The sequence below is a fragment of the Salvelinus sp. IW2-2015 genome, unplaced genomic scaffold (assembly GCF_002910315.2).
Source record: "Salvelinus sp. IW2-2015 unplaced genomic scaffold, ASM291031v2 Un_scaffold3271, whole genome shotgun sequence".
In the NCBI taxonomy this organism is placed as follows: domain Eukaryota; kingdom Metazoa; phylum Chordata; class Actinopteri; order Salmoniformes; family Salmonidae; genus Salvelinus; species Salvelinus sp. IW2-2015.
The window spans coordinates 60,782-83,446 of record NW_019944556.1 but is presented as its reverse complement, the minus strand read 5'-3'; the positions used below and the strand labels follow the sequence as shown (position 1 = coordinate 83,446).

Sequence of the window (22,665 nt, the reverse complement as noted above, 5' to 3'; positions counted from 1 at the left end):
AGAAAGCTGGTTCGGATGCATATTCCCTGACAATAAGATACCTTTCGAGCCAGACGGGCAACAGAGGGAATGGATGAGGTTCTGACCCTAGCACACCTCGGCATCAGGCCTTGATTCAGAGTGAGTGAGGAGGAGTGAGGGGAGAGGTGATGGTGGGACGGTATGTAGGAGGGTGGGAGGGAGGGAGGTCACGAGGTGATGGTGGAGTAGAGATGTGGGGGGGAGAGTCAGGGAGAGGTGAGGGGAGGGAGAGGTGGATGGACAGAGCGTGATGGGGAGGGAGGGTGTCGGTCAGGAGGAGGTGATGGTCAGGGAGAGGTGAATGGTCAGGAGAGGTGATGGTCAGGGAGAGGTGAATGGGGAGGAGAGGTGTATGGTCAGGGAGAAGGTGATGGGAGGTCAGGCGGAGAGGTGATGGTCAGGGAGAGGTGATGGTCAGGGAGAGGTGATGGGTCAGGGAGAGGACGGGGGAGTGATGGTAGGAGAGGTGATGGTCAGGGAGAGATGATGGTCAGGAGAGGTGGATGGGGAAGGGAGAGGTGAGGGAGGGAAGAGGGTGGGGAGGGAGAGGTGAGGGGAGGGAGAGGTGATGGTCAGGGAGGGTGATGGTCGGGAGAGGTGATGGGTAGGGTGATGGTACAGGGAGAGTGTGAGTAGGTCGAGAGGTGATGGGATGGGAGAGAGGTGAATGTCGGAGGGTAAGAGGTGAGGGGAGAGCTGATGGTCGGGAGAGGTGATTGGTGAGGGGAGGTGATGGTCAGGGAGAGGTGATGGTCAGGAGAGGTGATGGTAGGGAGAGGTGATGGGTGAGGGAGAGGTTGATGGGAGGGATGAGGTGATGGGGAGGGAGAGGTGAATGGTCAGGGAGAGGTGATGGGGAGGAGAAGGCTGATGGTGATATATATATATATCACCAATATTATATTATATAGTAGCAGTGGGGAGCTGATAGATCAAAGAATCATACACAAATGAATCGAGAAAAAAAAAAAAAAAAGTCACTGCCCGATGTTGCAGTTTTTCCTATTACAAAAGCATGTAGAGTTGTAATTTTTTATCATAGGTACACTTCAACTGTGAGCCGACGGAATCTAAATCCAAAAATCCAGCAAATCACATTGTATGATTTTAAGTAATTTAATTTGCATTTTATTGCATGACAATACGTACTTTGATACATCAGATAAAGCTGATGACTTAATGTGTATTTGGTACACAAAAACTTTGTTTGCATTACAAAAGAGATCATTACGTTCCTGTAGTTCTTGACCAGGTTTGCACCATGCAGCAGGGATTTTGGGCCACATCCCCATATACAGACCTTCTCCAGCATCCTTCAGGTTGGGCTGTCGCTGGGCAAGTACGGATTTCAGTCAAAGATTTTCTATGGGTTCGGTCTTGGAGACTTGGCTAGGCATCCAGGACCTTGAATGCTTCTTTACGGAGCCACTCCTTAGTTGCCTGGCTGGGTGTGTTTCGGTGTCGTGTTCAATGCTGGACAAGACCGCAGCCGATCGACCCAATGCTTCAGATGCTCTTACTGAAAGGGAAGGGGTTTGTTGGCCAAGATCTCGCGATACAAGGGCCCATCCGATCTTCTCCCTCAATAAGGTGCAGTCGTCCGTTCCACTTTGCAGAAAGCATCCCAAAAGAATGAATGTTTCCACTCCATGCTCACGGGGTTGGGATTTGTTCTGGGGTTGTACTCCATCCTTCTTCTTCCTCCAAACATTGCGAGTTGGAGGTTTAGACAAAAGCTCTATTTTTCTCATCAGACCACATGACCTTCCTCCCATTCGTCTCCTGGATCATCCGCAGATGGTATTGGCAACTTCAGACGGGCTGGACATGTGCTGGCTTGAGCGTGGGACTTGGCGTGCGCTGCAGGATATTTAATCCATGCCGGCGTAGTGTGTTTACTCATGGTTTTTCTTTGAAGACTTGTGGTTCCAGCTCTCTTTCAGGTCAGTTGGGGGACGCAGTGTTCTGCGTGTCTAGTTCTGGGCTGATCCCATACCTTCCTCATGATCATTATGCTCCCCACAGGTGAAGGATCTTGCATGGAGCCAGACAAGGAGGTGATTTGACGCGTCCTATTGAACTTTCTTCCATTTTTCTAATTAATTTGCGCCAACAGCTTGCTTTGCCTTCTCACAAGCTGCTTTTTGCCTATTGTCCTGTAGCCCATCCCAGCTTGTGCTAGGTTCTAAAAATGTTATCCCTGATGTCCTTACACAGCTCCTGTCTTGGCCATTGTGGAGAGGTTGGAGTCTGTTTGATTGGAGTGTGTGGACAGGTGTTTTTTATCAGGTAACGAGTTCAAAGCAGGTGAGTTATACAGGTAATGAGTGGAGACAAGGAGGGCTTCTTAAAGAAAAAACTAACAAGGTCTGTGAGAGCTGGAATTTCTTACTGTTGGTAGGTGATAATACTTATGTAGCATCAATAAAATGCAATTAATTACTTTAAAAACATACAATGTGATTTTCTGGATTTTTGTTTTGATTCCGTCTCTTCACGTTGAAGTGTAACCTATGATAAAAATGACAGCCTCTAGAATGCTTTTGTAAGTAGGAAAACTGCAAAATCGGCAGTGTATCAAATACTTGTTTCTCCCCACTGATATATATATTTGTTAGGTGTTATTTTGCTGAGTTAAAATGACTCACCGGCCACTAGAGAAAGTTACCAAGGTTAATTCTTTCCCAAAGGGTGTTAAGCCTGTAATTCAGCCTGCAAAACATTTCTCACCATCACATATATTCATCCCTTTAGGGACACTTTTCACTCCTTCTCTCTCTCCAATCTTCATCTTATAGTTCAAACAGAAGAAGGTAACCAGATACTAAACCTGATTACTCCCTTCAGGGGGAACTGACCTCACCTCCTGACCTCAACCCTCCTTACCTGCCTAGTCCCACAGATGTTCGTCTGTCTCCCCTATCTCACCCCTCACTTCCTCTAGCTCCACAAAGTGTCCGTCTCTGTCTCCCCTATCTCACCCCTCCCTTCCTCTAGTCAGCAGATGTCCATTTGGTCATCCCCTAATCTCCAACCACTCCTTCTCTAGTCCACAGATGTCCGTCTGTCTCCCTACTACCCTCTTCTCACAAGGCCTCTTCCTACTCAACTCATTCTCTAGTCCATCAGATGTCGTCTGTCCCCTATCTCACCCCTCCTTTCTAGTCCACAGATGTCCGTCTGTCTCCTATCTAACCCCTCTCCTCTAGTCCACAGATGTCAGTCTGTCTTCCCCCTATCTCAACCCCTCCTTCCTACTACGTCCACAGATGTCCCATCTGTCTCTCACACTTTTACTCTATCAATCCTTTCCTTCACTCTCTCTAGTCACAGATGTCCGTCTGTCTCCCCTTATCTTCAACCCCTCCTTCCTAGTCCACAGATGTCGCGTCGTTCCTTCACCCTGTCCTTCAGATCCTCTCCCATCTCCAACCCTCCTTCACTAGTCCACAGATGCTCTGTCTGTCTCCCTATCTCAACCCGTTGCTCTACCCTTCACCTAACACATTCCAAAAGCTATCGTCTTCCACAGAGAACCGTTAATACACAACCCAGTCTCTTCCACTCTTTTTCCTCTTCTATCAAGGCTTCTTCTCTATCATGTATGTAATATCTGATGTTCAAAGGTTTTAGCGATCCAACTATATATATATATATATACACACCAGTATGATGGTTTTTTGGCTGGCGTTTCCTTTCAAGCCTGTAAAGTAGTTAAAAGTCTAATTTTCTGTATGGACAGTGGCACGTGTGACATAAAATAGCCATTTAGCATTTTAGTCACCTTTAGCATTCTTTATTCAGTGACTTGGGTCAGATAGAACTGTAGCAAACGTGAAATATAACAACCTAATTTAACCAATCCAAAATGCTCAATTCTGTCTTCCTCTGTGGTGTGCTACTTCTTGACCCCTGATCTCAATCCCGACCGCTCTCGTCCCCAGGTGATATGCGTTCAGGCCAGGCCGCTGACCGCCCAACGGGCTCGCTGTAAGGAAGACGAGAAGGCTGATCCAACGCCACGTTGCGGCGGGGAAACGCGGCTACATCATCGGGCACGCGTAGTCAGCGGTAGCACAGCAGGCCAAGGGCACCGGGGAGGAGGCGTATCGAAATCAGAGCAAACTATACCAATGGAAGAGGATTCACAAGGCAATAGAGGAGGGGTGATGGAAGGGGAGGTGGTGGGAGGGGGAGGATGGGTGATGGGAGGGAGAGGTGAGGTGATGGGGAGGGGAGGTGGATGGGAGGGAGAGGTGGTGGGAGGGAGAGTGGTGGGAGGGGTGGAGGTGGATGGGAGGAGAGGTGATGGAGGAGAGGTGAGGTGATGGGAGGGAGAGGTGGATGGGAGGGAGGGTGAGTGATGGGAGGGAGAGGTGATGGGAGGGAGAGGTGGTGGGAGGGTTAGGTGATGGGAGGGTGAGGTGATGGGAGGGATGAGGGTGGGAGGAGAGTATGGGAGGGAGAGGTGATGGGGAGGGAGAGGTGGTGGAGGAGAGGTGGATGGGAGAGGGTGAGGTGAGGAGGGAGAGGTGATGGGAGGGAGAGGTGATGGGAGGGAGAGGTGAGGTGAGGGAGGGAGAGGGTGGTGAGGGAGAGGTGGGATGGGAGGGAGAGGGGTGTGGAGGAGCGGTGAGGTGATGGGGGAGAGGTGAGTGGGAGGAGGAGGTGGTGGGAGGGAGAGGTGAGGTGATGGGGAGAGGTGAGGTGATGGAGGGAGAGGTGAGGTGAGGGAGGGAGAGGTGATGGAGGAGAGGTGGTGGGAGGGAGAGGTGGGTGATGGAGGAGAGGTGATGAGAGGTGATCAATCAAATTTTGCACATGGTTAGCAGATGTTAATGTCACATGCACATGACAGATGTTAATGTCACGAGATGTTAATGGCACATGCACATGGTTAGCAGATGTAAATGGTCACATGCACATGGTTAGCAGATGTAAAGTGGTCACATTCACATGGTTAGCAGATGTTATTGGTCACATACACATGGTTAGCAGATGTTAATGGTCACATGCACATGTAGGCAGTGTTATGGGTCACATACATGGTAGCAGTGTTATTGGTCACATGGTTACAGATGTTACGCACATGATGTTAGCAGATGTTATGGTCACATACACATGGTTAGCAGATGTTATTGCGAGTGTAGCGAATGCTTGTGCTTCTAGTTTTCGGACAGTGCAGTAATATCTAACATGTAATACTAACAATTTCCAACAACTACCTAATACACACAAATCTAAGTAAAGGGATGGAATAAGAATATGTAAATATATGGATGAGCAATGACAGAGTGGCATAGGTAAGATACAATGGATGGTATAGAATACAGTATATATATGAGAAGAGGTATGCAAGTTTAATAATGTTTACATAAGTGGTCAATGATTTGAAGTCTGTAGAGAGGCTGCTGCCTACATATGTTAGTGATGGCTGTTAACAGTCTGATGGCCTTGAGATTGAAGCTGTTTTTCAGTCTCTCGGTCCCTGCTTTGATGCACCTGTATTGGACTTCGCCTTCTGGATGATAGCGGGGTGAACAGGCAGTGGCTCGGGGTGGTTGTTGTCCTTGATGATCTTTTTGGCCTTCCTGTGACAGTCGGGTGGTGTAGTGTCCTGGAGGGCAGGTAGTTTGCCCCGGTGATGCGTTGGGAGACTGCACCACCATGATGGTGAGGGTGATGGCGAGGGTGATGCTAGGTGGGGTGATGGTGAGGGTGATGGGAGGTGAGGTGATGGTGAGGGGAGAGTGATGGGAAGGTGATGGCAAGGTGAGGGTGAGGTGATGGGGAGGTTGAGGGTGATGGTGAGGAGAGGTGATGGCCGAGGAAGCAGGTATACAATAAGTGTTCTAGTAGAGAATGATAAAGGCCTCTACTGGCCTAAAGCCTGTATTAGCAAGGGCAGCACCATTGAGGAATTTCACCATTTTGAAGAAGTCAACTGATTGGGACTTCCTATGGGTTAAGGAAGGATCACATAATTCCATCAAGGTCATCAGGAGGGATCAGCCAATGAATTATACTCGTGAACGAACATTCCATAACTGCAGGTGGCAGTAAATGACCAACCTTGTCTTTATACCTCTTCAAACAACAAAGACTACTTCAAAATGGAAATTGCCTCCCTGGCACTGCCCGCGCGCGCCCAGACAGCCTAATGGAAATTATGTAGACGGGTTACAACATCACAGAAAAATGCACAAAAAAAAGCACGCATCAATGGGGCAGAAGGCCGTGTGGTTTATGGTTTCTGAACGGGCAGATAGCTAGAACGGGCAGATAGCTAGAATGGGCAGATAGCTAGCAACAATGACACGAAGATGCCATGTGGGGAATTGTAGGTGGCTCGTTTTATCTTGTTATTGATACCCTGTCTTGTTTTGACTCCAGTCATGTCAATGCTAATTGACAAAAAAAAGCTAGCTATCTAATAACTAACAATGTATTTGAGAGACAAGTCAGGAACTCTGATACCTCCTGTTGCTTCAGCCTGCTGTTTCCCAAGTTTAACTTTATTTTTATTTAACTGTTAGTGTCAACACTTGCTACCAGCTAGCTAGCTAGGTTGCAATGGAGCTCMCTTCACCTGGAATAGCTAACTTAACATTTCCAGTGCTGTAGAAGRTATGTTTATTACGCTCTTGTCCGGGACAATATTGACAATGCGGACTACCAATGTGGCAATTGTTTGCTAGCGAAGGATTACAGGAATGAGGTGGCTATCCTTAGCAAGAAAATGTCAATTTTGCTCGAARTTATAGGGAGAATGCAAATGGGAACTATCTTGTTCTCAGCTCCTATGGCTGGACGCCGCTCGGGGCTGATGGACGTTTCCCCACTCAATGACATTATGAAGGGCAGCTCAGAACATCTGAAGATGGATTTTAAAATAACTGATTGGGTCTCTGCTTGATACCAACAAATGCCCCATAATATCTGGCCCTTTGCCCTCCCTAAGTCGTGACTTAACCCGCCATAACAGACTTTTATCCCTCCATAACTGGCTACGAGACTATTGCAGCTCTGTGGGTGTAACATTTATTGACAATGTTTATACCTTCTGGAAACAAAGCTAGTTTTATGAGGATGGGATCCACCCAACATCATTTATGTTCCTGGATCTTTTCACAGCATTATAAGGCTGCATTGAGACAACGACTTATCAATGACCCAAACCCAGCTTAGTTAATCCCTACGATTGTGTCGCTGAGTTGTCATAATGCTTTAGCAAATGAACATTATCCCAGGGGGAGTTGGAAGACACAATGTAAGTAACCTAATGTATGTCCCTCTAACTGCCCTGAATGTCTCTGCTGATCCCACAGCAGTAATCATGTACCTAATGAACCAGAGTGATACTGTCAGCACTGAGGCGGTGTGCCCTAGTAGACAGTCCACTTCATGCAGCTCACCCTGCACTAACACAAATAACATGAGCATGTCTACCTCTGCTAAGCTTCCCAGTAAAGCAATGAAAACKATCAAGCATCCCRGAAAAGTGTTAAAAACWGCCCACGTTAACATATGTAGTTTAAGAAACAAGAATTCATGAAATCAATAATTTMCTAGTAACAGATGACATTCATATTCCGGCTGTCTCTGGAACTCCGTTAGATAACGTATGATGGGCTCAGGGTATCAGGGATTGATGAGGAATTTAAAAARTGTTACGGTTGAGAGGGACGAGGCAAAATAATACGTRTATATAGTAAGCAAATAAGTCTGGCAGCACAACCGATTGGCAAACGTACTGCAAATTGATAAATCATGTGACTAAACTGAATACAAGGAAGAAGAAGAAACTACACTATGAAACAAAGAAGAACGACAGTAAAAAAGCTTTGCAGCACCTTAAATTACATTTTGGGCAAAAAGGCAAACTCAGCTCCATCAATCATTGAATCAGATGGCTCATTCATCACAAAGCCCACTGATATTACAAACTAGCAAGATTAGCAAATGTAGGCATGACACGCCAGCAACAAACGCTGACACTACACATCCAAGTATATCTGACTAAATTATGAAAGACAAGAATTGTAATTTTAAATTATGTAAAGTGGAGAGCCTGATAAAGCTGGTAGAAGTCTGTTATAACCTCTCCTCTCCCCCCCAGGTCCAGTATTCTCCAGGAGAGCCTGATAAAGCTGGTAGAAGCCTGTAATGACCAGAGCCACAGTATGGACCGCTGGCTCAGTAAACTAGAGGCTTCTAACTGGCAGACTCACGTCAAGGAGATCCTCACTACTGCCTGTCTGGCTGCTCAGTGCATCGACAGGTAGATAACCTACTATAGGGTATCTCTCTATCTATCTCTGTCTCTCTTTGAAGTTAAACTCAATCAACTTTTATCCCTCTCGCGTCTGTCTGTCTCAGGGAGGGTGCGTCAGTACTTGTGCACGGGACAGAGGGGACAGACTCGACCCTACAGGTGACGTCTCTGGCTCAGATCATCCTGGACCCAGCCTGCAGGACCATCCAGGGATTRCAAACTTTAGTGGAGAGAGAGTGGCTGCAGGTAACACACTCTGAGTCTGAGCTATCCCCACCCCAACCCTAATAGCAAGCCTTCTCTCTCTGAACATTCAATGATGCTTTATTGGCATGGGAAACATATGTTTACATTGCCAAACCAAGGAAATAAACAAAAACAACATCAACAATGTTTTTGTTGTTGAAATGAACACTAAAGCTTGCGCTCATAAAGGTTTAAAAAACAATAGACGTTTCAAGTGTAAAATTATCAGCWATGTATCGTGTTTTAGCAATGTGTAAGTAGTTGTAGTATGAATAATAGGGGAAGATAAACAAACACAAACAAACAAAATAAATATTGGTTYTATTTACAGTGTTGTTAGTGTTACACTGGTTTCCCTTTTCTCATGGCATCCTGCCACACATCTTGCTGCTGTGATTGCACATTGCAGTATTTTGCCTAATAGATATGGGAGTTTATCAATATATGATTTTTTTRCAAATTATTTGTGGGTCAAGGAACAGAAACAGAACCGAGAACGAAAGTGATCCACACTGTTCCGGAACAGAACCGTTATTTTAAAAGAAAGGGAACCAGTTAGTAACATTTTAAGTTCCAGGCATTTTTTTGTTGTTGTCCCCCCCCCCAAAAAAATGCAACAAAGCGCCTATGCAAAGCCCTCACTCTGTCACTCAGAACTTATTCCAGTGTCTCCATGCCAGCTGTGTGTTTAGGCTACCTGTCCCTCCCCCCTCCGAAGCATTGGGTACTGTACTGACGTATTAAGCATAAGGATCTTTTTTTTTCTTTTTTTCTATGCTAATTATGGATACTATAGGCCTAATTTTCACGTTTCTCTATCCACTGTGATTGGTGAAGTAATTGTAATGAGCTAAATGTAAAAAATTAAAATGTTGATTTCACAGATAATTTTTTTTTTTTTAAAGGAACAGGAAAAAACTATATGAATCGGTAAAAGATTTTCAGGTACTTTATTTTGCTGGTTGGAACAATGAAAAAATAGTGGTTCTGTTCAGAACGAAATAATTGGAAAATCATTTTGGTTCCAACCCCTGGTTTCCACCTCATTTGGTGGGCAGTGTGCACAAATATTTTTTTCCCTCGAGCCAGATCTGCCTATGGCGGCTTCTCTCAATCGCAAGGCTATCCTCATAGTCAAGGATTTTCTTAATGTTGGGTCAGTCACGGTGGTCAGGTATTCTGCCAGTGTGTACTCTCTGTTTAGGGCCAGATAGCATTCCAGTTTGCTCTGTTTTTTTGGGGGTTGATTCCTTCCAGTGTGTCAATTAATTATCTTTTTGCTTTCTCATGATTTGGTTGGGTCAAAATGTGTTTCTGTCCTGGGGCTCTGTGGGGTGGGTTTGTGTTTGTCAACAGAGCCCTAGAACCAGCTTGCTGAGGGGACTCTTCTCTAGGTTAATCTCTCTGTAGGTGAGGGCTTTGTGGTGGAATTTGTGGGCATCGCTTCATTTTAGGTGGATGTGGAATTTAACAGCTATTTTCTGGATGTTGATAACTAGTGGGTATAGTCCTAATTCTGCTCTGCATTATTTGGGTTTTACGTTGTACACAAGTATATTTTTTGCAGAATTCTGCATGCGGAGTCTCAATTGAATGTTTGTCCCATTTTGTGAATTATTGGTTGGTGAGTGGACCCCAGACCTCACAACCATAGAGGGCAATGGGTTCGATAACTGATTCAAGTATTTTTTAGCAAGATCAATTAGGATGGCGACTTTTATGTTCCTTTTGATGGCATAGAAGGCCCTTGCCTTGTCTCTTAGATCGTTCACAGCCTTGTGGAAGTTACCTGTGGTGTTGATGTTTAGACCGAGGTAGATATAGTTGTTTGTGTGCTCTATGGCAACGGTGTCTAGATAGAATGTGTATGTGTTGTCCTGGCAACTGGACCTTTTTTTTGGAACACCATTATTTTGGTCTTATTGATATTTACTGTCAGGGCCCAGATCTGTCAGGGCCCAGGTCTGTCAGGGCCCAGGTCTGACAGAATCTGTGCAAAAGATCTAGGTGCTGCTGTAGGCCCTCTTTGGTTGGGGACAGAAGCACCAGATTCATCTGCAAACAGTGGACATTTGACTTCAGATTCTAGTAGGTTGAGGCCGGGTGCTGCAGACTGTTCTAGTGCCTTCGCCAATTCATAAATTCTGCCTTATTCTTAAATGGATGAAGAAAAACAATCCTCATCAATCTACACACAAAACCCCATAAGGACAAAGCAAAAACAGGTTTTTAGAACTTCTGGCAAATTTATATATATAAAAAAATGAAATAACCTTATTTATGTAAGTATTTCAGAACTTTGCTATGACCCTGAAATTGAGCTCAGGTGCAGTCTGTTTCCATTGATCATTCACTAGACGATTTCTACAACTTGATTTGAGTCCACCTGTGGTAAATCAAGTATATTGGACATGATTTGAAAGCGCAACACCTCTCAATAAGTCCCACTAGTTGACAGTCATGTCAGACAAAAACAAAGCCATGAGTGAAATTGTCCGTTAAAGCCTCCGAGACAGGAAGTGTGTTGAGGCACAGATCTGGGGAGGGTACCAAAACCATTTACTCGCATTGAATGGTCGCCAAGAACACAGTGGCCTCCGATCATTGCTTAAATGGACGAAAGTTTGCGAACAACAAGAACTCTTTTCTAGAGCTTGCCGCCTACGCCAAACTGAATCGTGGGAGCAGAAAGGCCTTGGTCAGGGAGGTTGATCTAAGCAATCTAATGGTCCTCTGACAGAGTCCAAGTTCCTCTGTGAAGATGGGAGAACCTCCAGAAAGGTCACACCATCTCTGCAGCTACCCACGCAATCAGGCAGTTTTTGGTAGAGTACGAGCGGAAGCAACTCCTCAGTACGAAGGCACATGACAGCCGCTTGAGTTGCCAAAAGGCACCTAAAGGCCTCTCAGACCAACGGGAAACAAGTTTCTCTCGTGTCTGAGAGAAACCAAGAATTCAACTCTTTGCTGAATGCCAATCGTCACGTCTGGACCGAAACCTGGAACCATCTCACTCAGTGAAGCATGGTGGTGGCAAGCATTCATGCTTGTGGGGATGTTTATTTTTCAGCGACAGGGACTGCGAGACCAGCCCGAATTCTGGATAGAGTACAGAGAGATTCTTGATGACAACCTTCTGCAGAGCGCTCAGGTCCTCAGACTGGAGCYAAGGTTCACCTTCCAACAGGTCAAAGACCCTAAGCACACAGCCAAGACAACGCAGGAGTGGCTTCGGGACAAGTCTCTGAATGTTCTTGAGTGTCCTGGCCAGAGCCTGGACTTGAACCCAATCGAACATCTCTGGAGAGACCTGAAAATAGCTGCGCAACAACTCTCCCCATCCAACCTGACAGAGCTTTAGAGGATCTGCAGAGAAGAATCGGAGAAACTCCCCAAATACAGGTGTGCCGAACTTGTAGTGTCATACCCAAGAAGACTCGAGGCTGTAATCACTGCCAAATGTGCTTCAACAAAGTACTGAGTAAAGGGTCTGAATACTTATTTAAATGTGATATTTCAGTTTAAAATGTTTAATACATTTATAAAAACCTGTTTTTGCTTTGTCATTATGGGGTATTGTTTGTCGATTGAGGACAAAAAACAATTGAATCTATTTTAGAATAAGTCTGAGTTTAAGAATAGCCTATTTTAATTTTTGGGCTGTATATTTAATTATTTAGTTTAGTATACCATCAACACCACAGGCCTTTTTGGGTTTGAGGGTTTTGTATTTTGTCTAGCTCATCCAATGTAATTAGAGAATCAAGTAGGTTCTGGTGGTCTCTAATAGCCGATTTAGAGAATCCAGTGGGTTCTGGTACTCTCTAATAGCTGATTTAGAGAATCCAGTGGGTTCTGGTGGTCTCTAATAGCTGATTTAGAGAATCCAGTGGGTTCTGGTGGTCTCTAATAGCTATTTAAGAATCCCAGTGGGTTTCTGCACTCGTCTTAATAGCTGATTCTAAGTTTAGTAATGTGTTTCTTTGTTATATCTCCCTCCTCCCTCTAGGCGGGCCATCCGTTCCAGCAGCGTTGTTCCCAGTCAGCCTACAGTAACAGTAAGCCTCGTTGTGAAGCTCCGGTGTTCCTGCTCTTCCTAGACTGTGTGTGGCAGATCCTCCGCCAGTTCCCCTGCTCCTTCCAGTTCTCGCAACACTTCCTGGTTCTGCTCTTCGAACACGCCTACGCCTCGCAGTTCGGGACCTTCGTGGGCAACAGCGCCTCCGAGAGGTCTGTCAGAGAATTACATCCCGAGAGTCATACGTTATGTTTAGTTATGGATTTACGATGCCTTCAGAAAGTATTCGTGCTCCTTGACTTATTCCACATGTTGTTGTGTTACAGCCTCAATTCAACAATTCATTAAATATATTTTGTTTCTCACCCATCAACACACAATACCCCATAATGACATCACAATACCCCACAATGACATCACAATACCCCATAATGACATGACAATGTCCCATAATGACAAAGTGAAAACATGTTTTTAGAAATGTTAGCAAATGTATTAAATTAAATACAGAAATATCTAATTTACATAAGTATTCACACCCCTGAGTCAATACATGTTAGAATCACCATTAGCCGATATTACAGCTTTGAGTCTTTCTGGGTAAGTCTCTAAGAATTTTGCACACCTGGGTTGTACAATATTTACACATTATTCTTTTAAAGAATTCTTCAAGCTCTATCAAGTTGGTTGTTGATCGTTGCTGGACAACCATTTTCAAGTCTTGCCATWGATTTTCAAGCCAATTTAAGTCAAAACTGTAACTAGGCAACTCAGGAACGTTCAGTGTTGTCTTTGTAAGCAGCTCCAGTYTAGATTTMGRCGTGTGTTTWAGGTTWTTGTCCTGCTGAAAGGTGAATTTGTCTCCTAGTGTCTGTTGGAAAGCAAACTGAACCAAMTTTTCCTCTAGGATTTTGCCTGTGCTTAGCTCTATTRCGTTTCTTTGACAAGCATATCCATAACATGATGTAGCCACCACCATGCTTGAAAYTATGATGAGTGATACTCAGTGATGTGTTGGATTTGCCCCAAATATATCACTTTGTATTCAGGACATAAAGTTGCATTTTTTGCAGATTTACTTTAGTGCCTTGTTGCAAACAGGATGTATGTTTTAGAATATTTGTATTCTGTACAGGCTTCCTTCTTTCACTRMGTCATTTAGGTTAGTATTGTGGAGTAACTACAGTGTTGTTGAGCCAGCCTCAGTTTTCTCCTATCACAGCSATTAAAKTCTGGAACTGTTTTAAAGTCACTACTGGCCCTGAGGGGTTTCCTTCCTCTCCGGCAACTGAGTTAGGAAGGACGCCTTTATCTTTGTAGTGACTGGGTGTATTGATACACCATCTAAAGTGAAATTAATAACTTCACAAAGGGATATTCAATGTCTGCTTCTTATGTGTACCCATCTACCAATAGGTGCCCTTTGAGAGGCATTGGAAAACCTCCCTGGTCTTTGTGGTTGAATCTGTGTTTGAAATTCACTGCTCGCCTGAGGGACCTTACAGATAATTGTATGTTGTATGTTTTATTTTACCTTTATTTAACTAGGCAAGTCAGTTAAGAACTTATTCTTATTTTCAATGACGGCCTAGYAACAAGTGGGTTAKCTGCKTRGTTCAGGGGCAGAACGACAGATGTGTACCTTGTCAGCTRGGGGATTCGATCTTGCGACCTTTCGGTTACTAGTCCAAAGCTCTAACCACTWYGCTAGCTGCCACCCCTGTGCCTCCCACGCAGSTATTTGTGGGGTACAGACATGAGATTAGTCATTCAAAAATGATGTTAAACACTATTATTGCACACAGAGTGAGTCCATGCAACTTATGTGACTTGTTAAGCAAATGTTTACTCCTGAACGTATTTACGTTTGCCATAACAAAGTGGTTGAATTCTTATTGACTCAAGACATTTCATCTTATAATTTTTTATGAATTTTTCACCAAAAAAAACATCATTCCACTTTGACATTATAGGGTATTGTGTGTGTGTGTGTAGGCCAGTGACACAAAAAAAAATCTAAATTTAATCCATTTTAAATTCAGGCTGTAACACAACAAAATGTAGAAGAAGTCAAGGGGTGTGAATACTTTCTGAAGGCCCTGTATATCTATCTACATGTCGTCCATGATATTCCCTTTATAGTGCTGTACTTTTGACCAGGGCCCGTACAGTACATGGCCAGTTCTGCTGTTTCCCTTGACTTTTTTTAACCTGTGACCTAGTCACAGCCAGTCACACACAGGTCAGCCAGTCACACATTTACATTACATTTAAGTCATTTAGCAGACGCTCTTATCCAGAGCGACTTACAAATTGGGTCAGCCAGTCACACACAGGTCAGCCAGTCACACGCAGGTCAGCCAGTCACACACAGGTCAGCGTGACCTCAGACCAGGTCAGCCAGAGAGAGAGTGTGTTCTACAGGGGAGAATCTCTGTTCACTGGAAGGGACTGGGGATACAAAAGTTACTGCTCAAGTTACCCCACTAAGTCTGACATTAATATTGCTTTGAAGAGCCACTAAGTCTGACATTAATACGGCTTTGAAGAGCCTCTGAACATGCCGATTTGGCACGTTGCTCATTAAAAAACAACTAGATTTCAGTGTTGTAGGTGTGTATCCTGACCGATTCCGGTTAATGATGTTTGTCCCCCATGAAACACTGCCTATTTCACTTCCTCAAAATCCCCAGAATGAATCTAAGATAACTAAGATAATTCATTTTTTTTCATTTTTTTTTTTCAAATATGTAAAATTGCCCAACTAAAACATCATACTAAGGTGTTTTGTTGCAGCAAATGTACATCGTCAAATCAAAAACAAAATGTATTCTATTTACACTTTAGAATAACTTTCCTGACTCATATCATTGCCACATAGGCAATTTTCAAAGGTTTGTTGCTTTTTAAAGGGAGTCCCTCTAAGGTAGGGTGCAGTCCCTCTAAGGTAGGGTGCAGTCCCTCTAAGGTAGGGTGCAGTCCCTCTAAGGTAGGGTGCAGTCCCTCTAAGGTAGGGGCAGTCCCTCTTAAGGGTAGGTGCAGTCCCTCTAAGGGTAGCTGCATCCTAAATGAACCCTATTCCCTTTATAGTGCAAAATTGCCCTTCTTTTGACCAGGGCACGATGTAGGAATAGGTCCCATATGGTTCTGCTTCTAAAGTAGGCACGAATGTAGGAATAGGGTCCCATAGTGTTCTGGTCTAATAGTGCACTATGTAGCGGAATAGGGTCCCATAGGGTTCTGGTCTAAAGTAGCTGCACTATGTAGGGAATCGGGTGGTTGTATGGGCCCTGCGCTAAAGTAGTGCGCTAGGTAGGAAGGAGGGTGGTTATGGGCCCTGGTCTAAAGGTAGTGCACGATATAGGGAATAGGGGGTCCCCATAGGTTCTGTATAAAGTAGTTGCACTATATAAGGGAAATAAGGGTGGTTATGGGTCCTGGTCTTAAAGTAGTGGCACTAGGGTAGGGAATAGGTGTTATGGGTCCTTGGTCGGTGAAAGTAGTGCACTATGTAGGGAATAGGGTGGTATGCCCTGGTCTAAAGGTAGTGCCACTAAGGTAGGGAATAGGGTGGTTATGGGGTCCTGGTCTAAAGTAGTCACTAGGTAGGGGAAATAGGGTGGTTATGGGTCCTGGTCTAAAGTAGTGCACTATGTAGGGAATAGGGTGTTAGGGCCCTGGTTCTAAGTAGTGCCACTATATAGGGAATAAGGGTGGTTATTGGGTCCTGGTCTAAAGTAGTGCATAGATAGAATAGGGTGCCATTTGGGACGTAGGACTTGTCTACTCAGGGCTGCTCCAGCAGACAAGGCCCACTTAACCCCTCTTAGTTACTTGGTTCTTATATATATATGTGTGAGTGTGTGTGTGTCGTTGGGTGGTGTGTGTGTGTACTTTTGAAAGACTGGAAGGGACATTTGGAAAACAGATTAGCCCTAGCGGTCTTATATTAAGTGCGCAACTAAAACTCATAATGAATCATGTGGAAAATTGAAGCAAGTTGAGGTGACTAACAGCTTGGAGTAACCCTGGAATGTAAAAACTGTCATGGTTCAAAAACATATGATACAACAGTAGCTAAGAATGGGGAGAAGTCTGGTCCATGATAAAGCCCTGCTCGACCTTCTAATAACACTATCAACAAGGCAGGTCCTACAGGCCCTAGTTTCTACCTTCTTAACAACACTATCAACAAGGCAGGTCCTACAGGCCCTAGTTTCTACCTTCTTTAACAACACTACAACAAGCAGGTCCCTACAGGCCCTAGTTTCTACCTTCGTAACAACAACTATCAACAAGGCGTCCTACAGGCCCCTAAGTTTTCTACCTTCTTAACAAACCACTATCAACAAAGCAGGTCCTACAGGCCCTAGTTCTACCTTCTTAACAAGCACTATCAACAAGGCAGGTCCTACAGGCCGAGTTTCTACCTTCTAACAACATATCAAGCAAGGCAGGGTCCTACTGCCTACCGAGTTTCTACCTTCTTAACAAACACTATCAACAAGCAGGTCCTAGCAGCCCTAGTTTCTACCTTTCTTAAACAACACTATCAACAAGGCAGGTCCTACTGTCCCTAGTTTACTTACCTTCTAATAAACACGGATCAACATAAGGGCAGTCTACAGGCCCTAGTTTGTCGCGGCCTGGACTACTGTTCAGTCGTTGGTCAGGTGCCACAAAAAAGGACTCAGGAAAAAATTGGCAATTGGCCCAGAACAGGGCATCACTGCTGGCACTTGGATGTACGACAGAGAGCTAATAGTAATAATATCCATGTCAATCTCTCAGTTGGCTCAAAGTGGAAGAGAATTGAACTTCATCACTTACTTTATTTGATGAGAGGTTAATGACAGTTGAATACCCGGAGCTGTCTGTCAAAACTACTGACACACAGCTCAGACCACCCATGCAGTACCCCACAAGACATGCCACCAGAGGCTCTTCACAGTCCCCACATGCCAGAACAGACTATGGAGGCCGCACAGTACTACATAGAGCCATGACTACATGGGATCATTCCAGCATCAGGTAACTCTAGATGCAGCAGCAGAAGTCAGATTATAAAACAGATAAAATACACCTATGGAAACAGCGGGACTGGGAAGCCAACACAAACATAAGGCACATGCACATACATATACGCACTATACATACACCATGGATTTAGTACTGTATATTGTGTATGTGTGGAGTAGGGGCCTGGGGCCACACAGTGTGTGTGAAATTGTGAATGTATGTAATGCTAAAAAAAAGTAATAAACTGCTTTATTTTGCTGGATCCCAGGAAGCAGTAGCTGCTGCCTTGCAGGAACTAATGGGGGATCCAATTAATAAACCCCAGGGAAGAGAGTAGCTGCTTGCCTTGGCAGGAACTAATGGGGAGTCCATAATAAACCCCAGGAGAGTAGCTGCGGCCTTGGGCAAGAAATTAATGGGGATTCATAATTAAACCCCAGGAAGAGTAGCTGCATTCCTGGCAGGGAACCACAAGAGGATCCATAAACAAACCCCAGGAAGAGTAGCTTGCTGCCGTGGCAGGAATTAAGGGGACCATACATAAACCCAGGAAGATAAGCTGCTGCCTTGGCAGGAATTAATGGGGATCCATTAATAAAACCCCAGGAAGAGTAGCTGCTGCCTTGGCAGAACTAATGTGATCCATAAATAAAACCAGAAGACGTTAGTGCTGCCTTGCAGGAATGATGGGATCCAATAATAAACCCCAGGAAGAGTAGCTGCTGCCTTGCAGGAATTAATGGGATCCAATAATAAAACCCCAGGAAGAGTTGCTGCGTGCCCTTGGCAGGAATAATGGGGGTCCTAATAAACCCCAGGATAGAGTAGCTGCTGCCCTTGCAGGAACATTAATGGGGAATCCATAATAAAACCCCAGGAAGAGTAGCTGCTGCCTGGCAGGAACAATGGGGATCCATAATAAACCCCAGGAGAAGAGTAGCTGCTGCCTTGGCAGGAACTAATGGGGATCCATAATAAACCCCAGGGAAAGAGTAGCTCCATAAAAAGTACAGATTTTCACGCAATGTTGAGGTAATCTGGAAAATGAAGCATTAGCTGAAGTCTGGGTGCTAATGTAAACCAGAGTCAGATTCGGACCCTCACTTCCCAGCTTGAAAAGTCTCCACCCGTTTACTATTGAAACACCTAGGTTTGTGGTAAACCTAGTTGCTAAGTGGGTGGTTTAGCATGTGTTTGCAGAGGTTGCCGCGGGGTCTAGCCTCGGCGGGAGCGGGAGGAAGTGTTCGGCTGATCAAGCACAGCTTTATTGGTCCATGGGAACGTTGTGTTAACATGGCCCAAAGCAAGTGAAATAGCGATAAACAATAGTTAAAGATAAACACAACAAAATGTACAGTAAACATTACACTCGCAAAATGTCAGTATGTCTGTACACAGTGTTGTAATGATGTGCAAATAGTTTAAAAGTAACAGTAAGTAAGTAAAGTTTAAATAAACATAAATATGGGTTCAGCTGCAGTTTCTCACCTCAATTTTGCGGTCGAGTGTGCAACATAGCTCTTCTTCTCTTGAGAGCCAGTGGGTCTGACCTACGGGCAAGGCCTTTTCTCTATATAGCACGGCTATGCTCACTGGAGTCTGCTCGTACATAGCGAAGCTTTCCTTAGAGTTTGGGTCAGTCACAGTGTACTCTCGGTTTACGGCAAATAGCATTCTAGTTGCTCGCTGTAATTATATTTTTGTGTCTCCATGATTTTGCGTTTGCTTGAATGTGTTGCTGTCCTGGGGCTTCGTGGGTCTGTTTTGTTTGTGAACAGAGCCCCAGGACCCAGCTTTGCTTGGGGGAGACTCTTCTCCAGGTTCACTCTCTTAAGGGATGGCTTTGTATGTTGCTTTGTAGAATTTAACGGCTCCTTTCTTATTTGATCAATTAGGCAGGTATCCGGATGCATTGATGTGTTGTTTGCATTGTAACACAGGAGGATATGATTGTGCATGAGTTTTCAATTTGGTGTTTGTCCCAATTTTTTGACATATTGTTGGTGAGCGGAACCCCGACCATATTCACAACCATAAAGGCAAGATGGGAATCTACAAACTACTTCAAGTAATTTTGGACTTTTAAGCCAGAATCCTTAATTGTTATGTCAAATTATATGTTCCTTTTGATGGCATAGAAGGCCCTTCTTGCCTTGTCTCTCAGATCGTTCAAAGCTTTTTGTTGGAAGTTACCTGTGTTTGATGTTTAGCGAGGTTGTATAGTTTTTTGTGTTTTCTGAGGGCATCGTGTGCGTAGACTAGGAATTTTTGTTATTGTGGTCCTGGTGACTGGACCTTTTTGGAACACCATTTCCTTTTGGTCATTGATTGATATTTCCTGTCACAGGGCCCAGGAGGTCTGATCAGAAATCTGTGCATGAAGAATCCCCAGGTGCTGCTGTAGGCCGTTACTTGGTTTGGAACAGAAGGCATCCAGATTGATCAAGAAAAATCATTAAGCAGGTTGAGGCCGGAGTGGTGCAGACGTTACATAAGTGCCTCGCCAATTCGATTTAAAGAAACCTATATACTGTATGAGGGTTCTGGGGCTCTAAGCTGCATCCCTTGTCTTACCCCACGACCCTGATGCTGGAAAGAAAATTTATGTTTGTGTACATGGATTTTATAATGTTGTATGTTTTTCCCCCAACACCACTTCCGGGTCAATTGTATAACAGACCCTCATGCCATAAAGTCAAAAGTTATTATTTTGACATCTACAAGCAATATAGAGAAGACTTGGCCTGTGGTTGTTTCTGTCAATTAAGAGATGTGAGCAGAAGGTCAGTGAAAATATGTGGTTTGCATCTAACGAGTAATTTGAGTTATTACGCCCAATTTGGACATTTGAGCGTCAGGTTACATTTCACTGAGGAAAGTGGTACCCGAGTCTGACAGTTCAATGATAGTGTCACAGTAGGAGTTTTACCAACAGTTGCTGTTGACGCATATCTCTCACGAGTAATTAATTGAAGTCTATTTGTTTGGTCTTTGGGTGTTTATTTGGATTGTGATCAAGTCCTTGGTTCCAATAATATTTCAGGAAATAAATACCAGGACCTAAGGATGATGTCAGGAGCTTGTTAAGTAGTACTCCAATTTGGAGTCATTTATATTTGTGAGATAGTTTATCAAAATCCAATCAAATCAAGTTTATTTATATAAAGCCCTTCGACATCAGCTAATATCTCAAAGTGGCTGTACAGGAGAACCAAGCCTAAAACCCCAGAACTAGCAAAGCAGATGGCAGTGTAGAAAGCGCAACGCATAGGCCTAGTGGAAAAGACTGCCCTTTAGAAAAGCCAAAAGATCATAGGAGAGAACTAGAGAGAAACCAGGGCTATGAGGGGTGGCCAGTCTCTCTCCGATGTGCCGAGAAGAATATTGCATACTCAGTCAACACCTACAGTCCAACTTTTTGCATTGGAATGGTGTAATGTATATTGTCCTGCAGATTCTATACAATGTAGATATGTAAGAAGAATTCCAGTGCATCTGGTGGAGTCATTTAATCCAGATTGCCTCATAACATTTTTGGTTATTTGATCATGTTATGTTTTTGCTGTTCTTTTTTATAGAGCCAACCAAATAATTGGATAAAGTGGTTTATCACAGTGACATCAATCCATTTGGATTAATAACTCTTCATGGTTTGAGATTTAGAGTTTTCCAACTTTTTCCAAATTTGTTAGCTCGTGTGGCATTCTTCAAATCTGTAATATTCTGATGCTGCTGCCCCCTCTTTCTCCGTATAGGGTTATTCTGTATTGTGGTTTAGTGAATCACCATAGAGAGTCTTTCTCAAGATTTCTTTCTTAGGCTTCTTGCGTTCTTCATAATCAAACCATTTGTCATTAGTGCTAGTTCATTTTCTTTGTCTGCTTTGAAACTTCTTAGATTGAGGAAGGTAGCTGAGCGTTCTACAATAATCATTTAGGTTAGATTTATCTATTGGTCAAGTAAACTACACACATCGCTGTACATATGAGAAACATTTTGCCAGGAAGATTCCACACTTCGCTCCTGCCATCTATAGTGTTTCTTAATTTTACTTCACAGTATCTCTTTGGCTTCTTGAATGCCTTAGGATTGAGTTGTTTGCGTCTGCTTCAAGTGTAGACTAGTAGAGATTTATTGCTGTGATCTGATAGGCGGTGTCAGTGGGCTTGACTAGAAATAGTGAACACTATCGAAGGAGGAACTGGGTTCTGTGTTCAAGTCCCGAAAATAAAAGTAGTACTACAAGTACTAACGCCAAAGAGATGAGGACTCTATGTGTACCCCACCAATAGGAGTCCCCTCGAAGCCTAATCAATTTGACTCATGAACTTGCTGAGCATGCGACGAGCTGCAGAGTTTGAACACAATATGTTATATTGTTGGTTATTAGCTAGTGCATAAGTTGTGTCATAGAGGTGGGCAATAATGCGGGAGAGGGAATGCTCGTCACCTCCAGGTAGCGGTGTTTGTCCCGCTCTGTGTTGCTGAGGGTGTTCCCAGTTCGTGTCAGTTCCGGGCATTTAGGTCAGCTCACAGACGACTAAGTATAGTCGCTTGTACCCAGGGAAATTATAAATGGTTCCTCCATTCGATTAAGGGAGAAGAAGCTGTTTTCTCATTAACAGTATGGAAGGATTCTATGATGGATAAGGTAGCACACAGAGGGCATTTTTCTCTTGAGATCATTTTCGTTGAATCTCTCCCCTCGACCCAGGTCTAAGTTGAACCTGTCTAAAGGAACCAGTCTCTCGGTGTCGTGGTGAACCGGCCCCTGGAGGTGGAGAGGCAGTCTTAACGCTCGCTTCTACGAGGCCAGACGTCGTGTTATAGGGCCCTCCGTTATTATGGCGCTCCTCAGCAGCCTGCTCTATGGGAAGGTAAGAACCTGGCTCTGACCCCTGACCTCCCACAAATCTTCTGCCTACTCCCCAGGTCGTGCAAGTGGTCTGAAATTTTTGGGGGTTTTCAGCGTAGTTATGAAATGGTTGTTTAGGGGAGCATCGACATCATCTCTATTTCTGATCGCACGAGTTACTCTAAGCAAGCATCTAAAAATTCCAAACACATTTTTGGTTACCAATTTCTC

At 44.2% G+C, this 22,665-nt stretch overlaps 1 pseudogene; it reads left to right on the top strand.

Annotated features, from left to right (window-relative positions):
* LOC112075607 (myotubularin-related protein 9-like) overlaps positions 1–22,665 on the top strand; it is a 77,752-nt pseudogene that overhangs the window by 8,823 nt on the left and 46,264 nt on the right.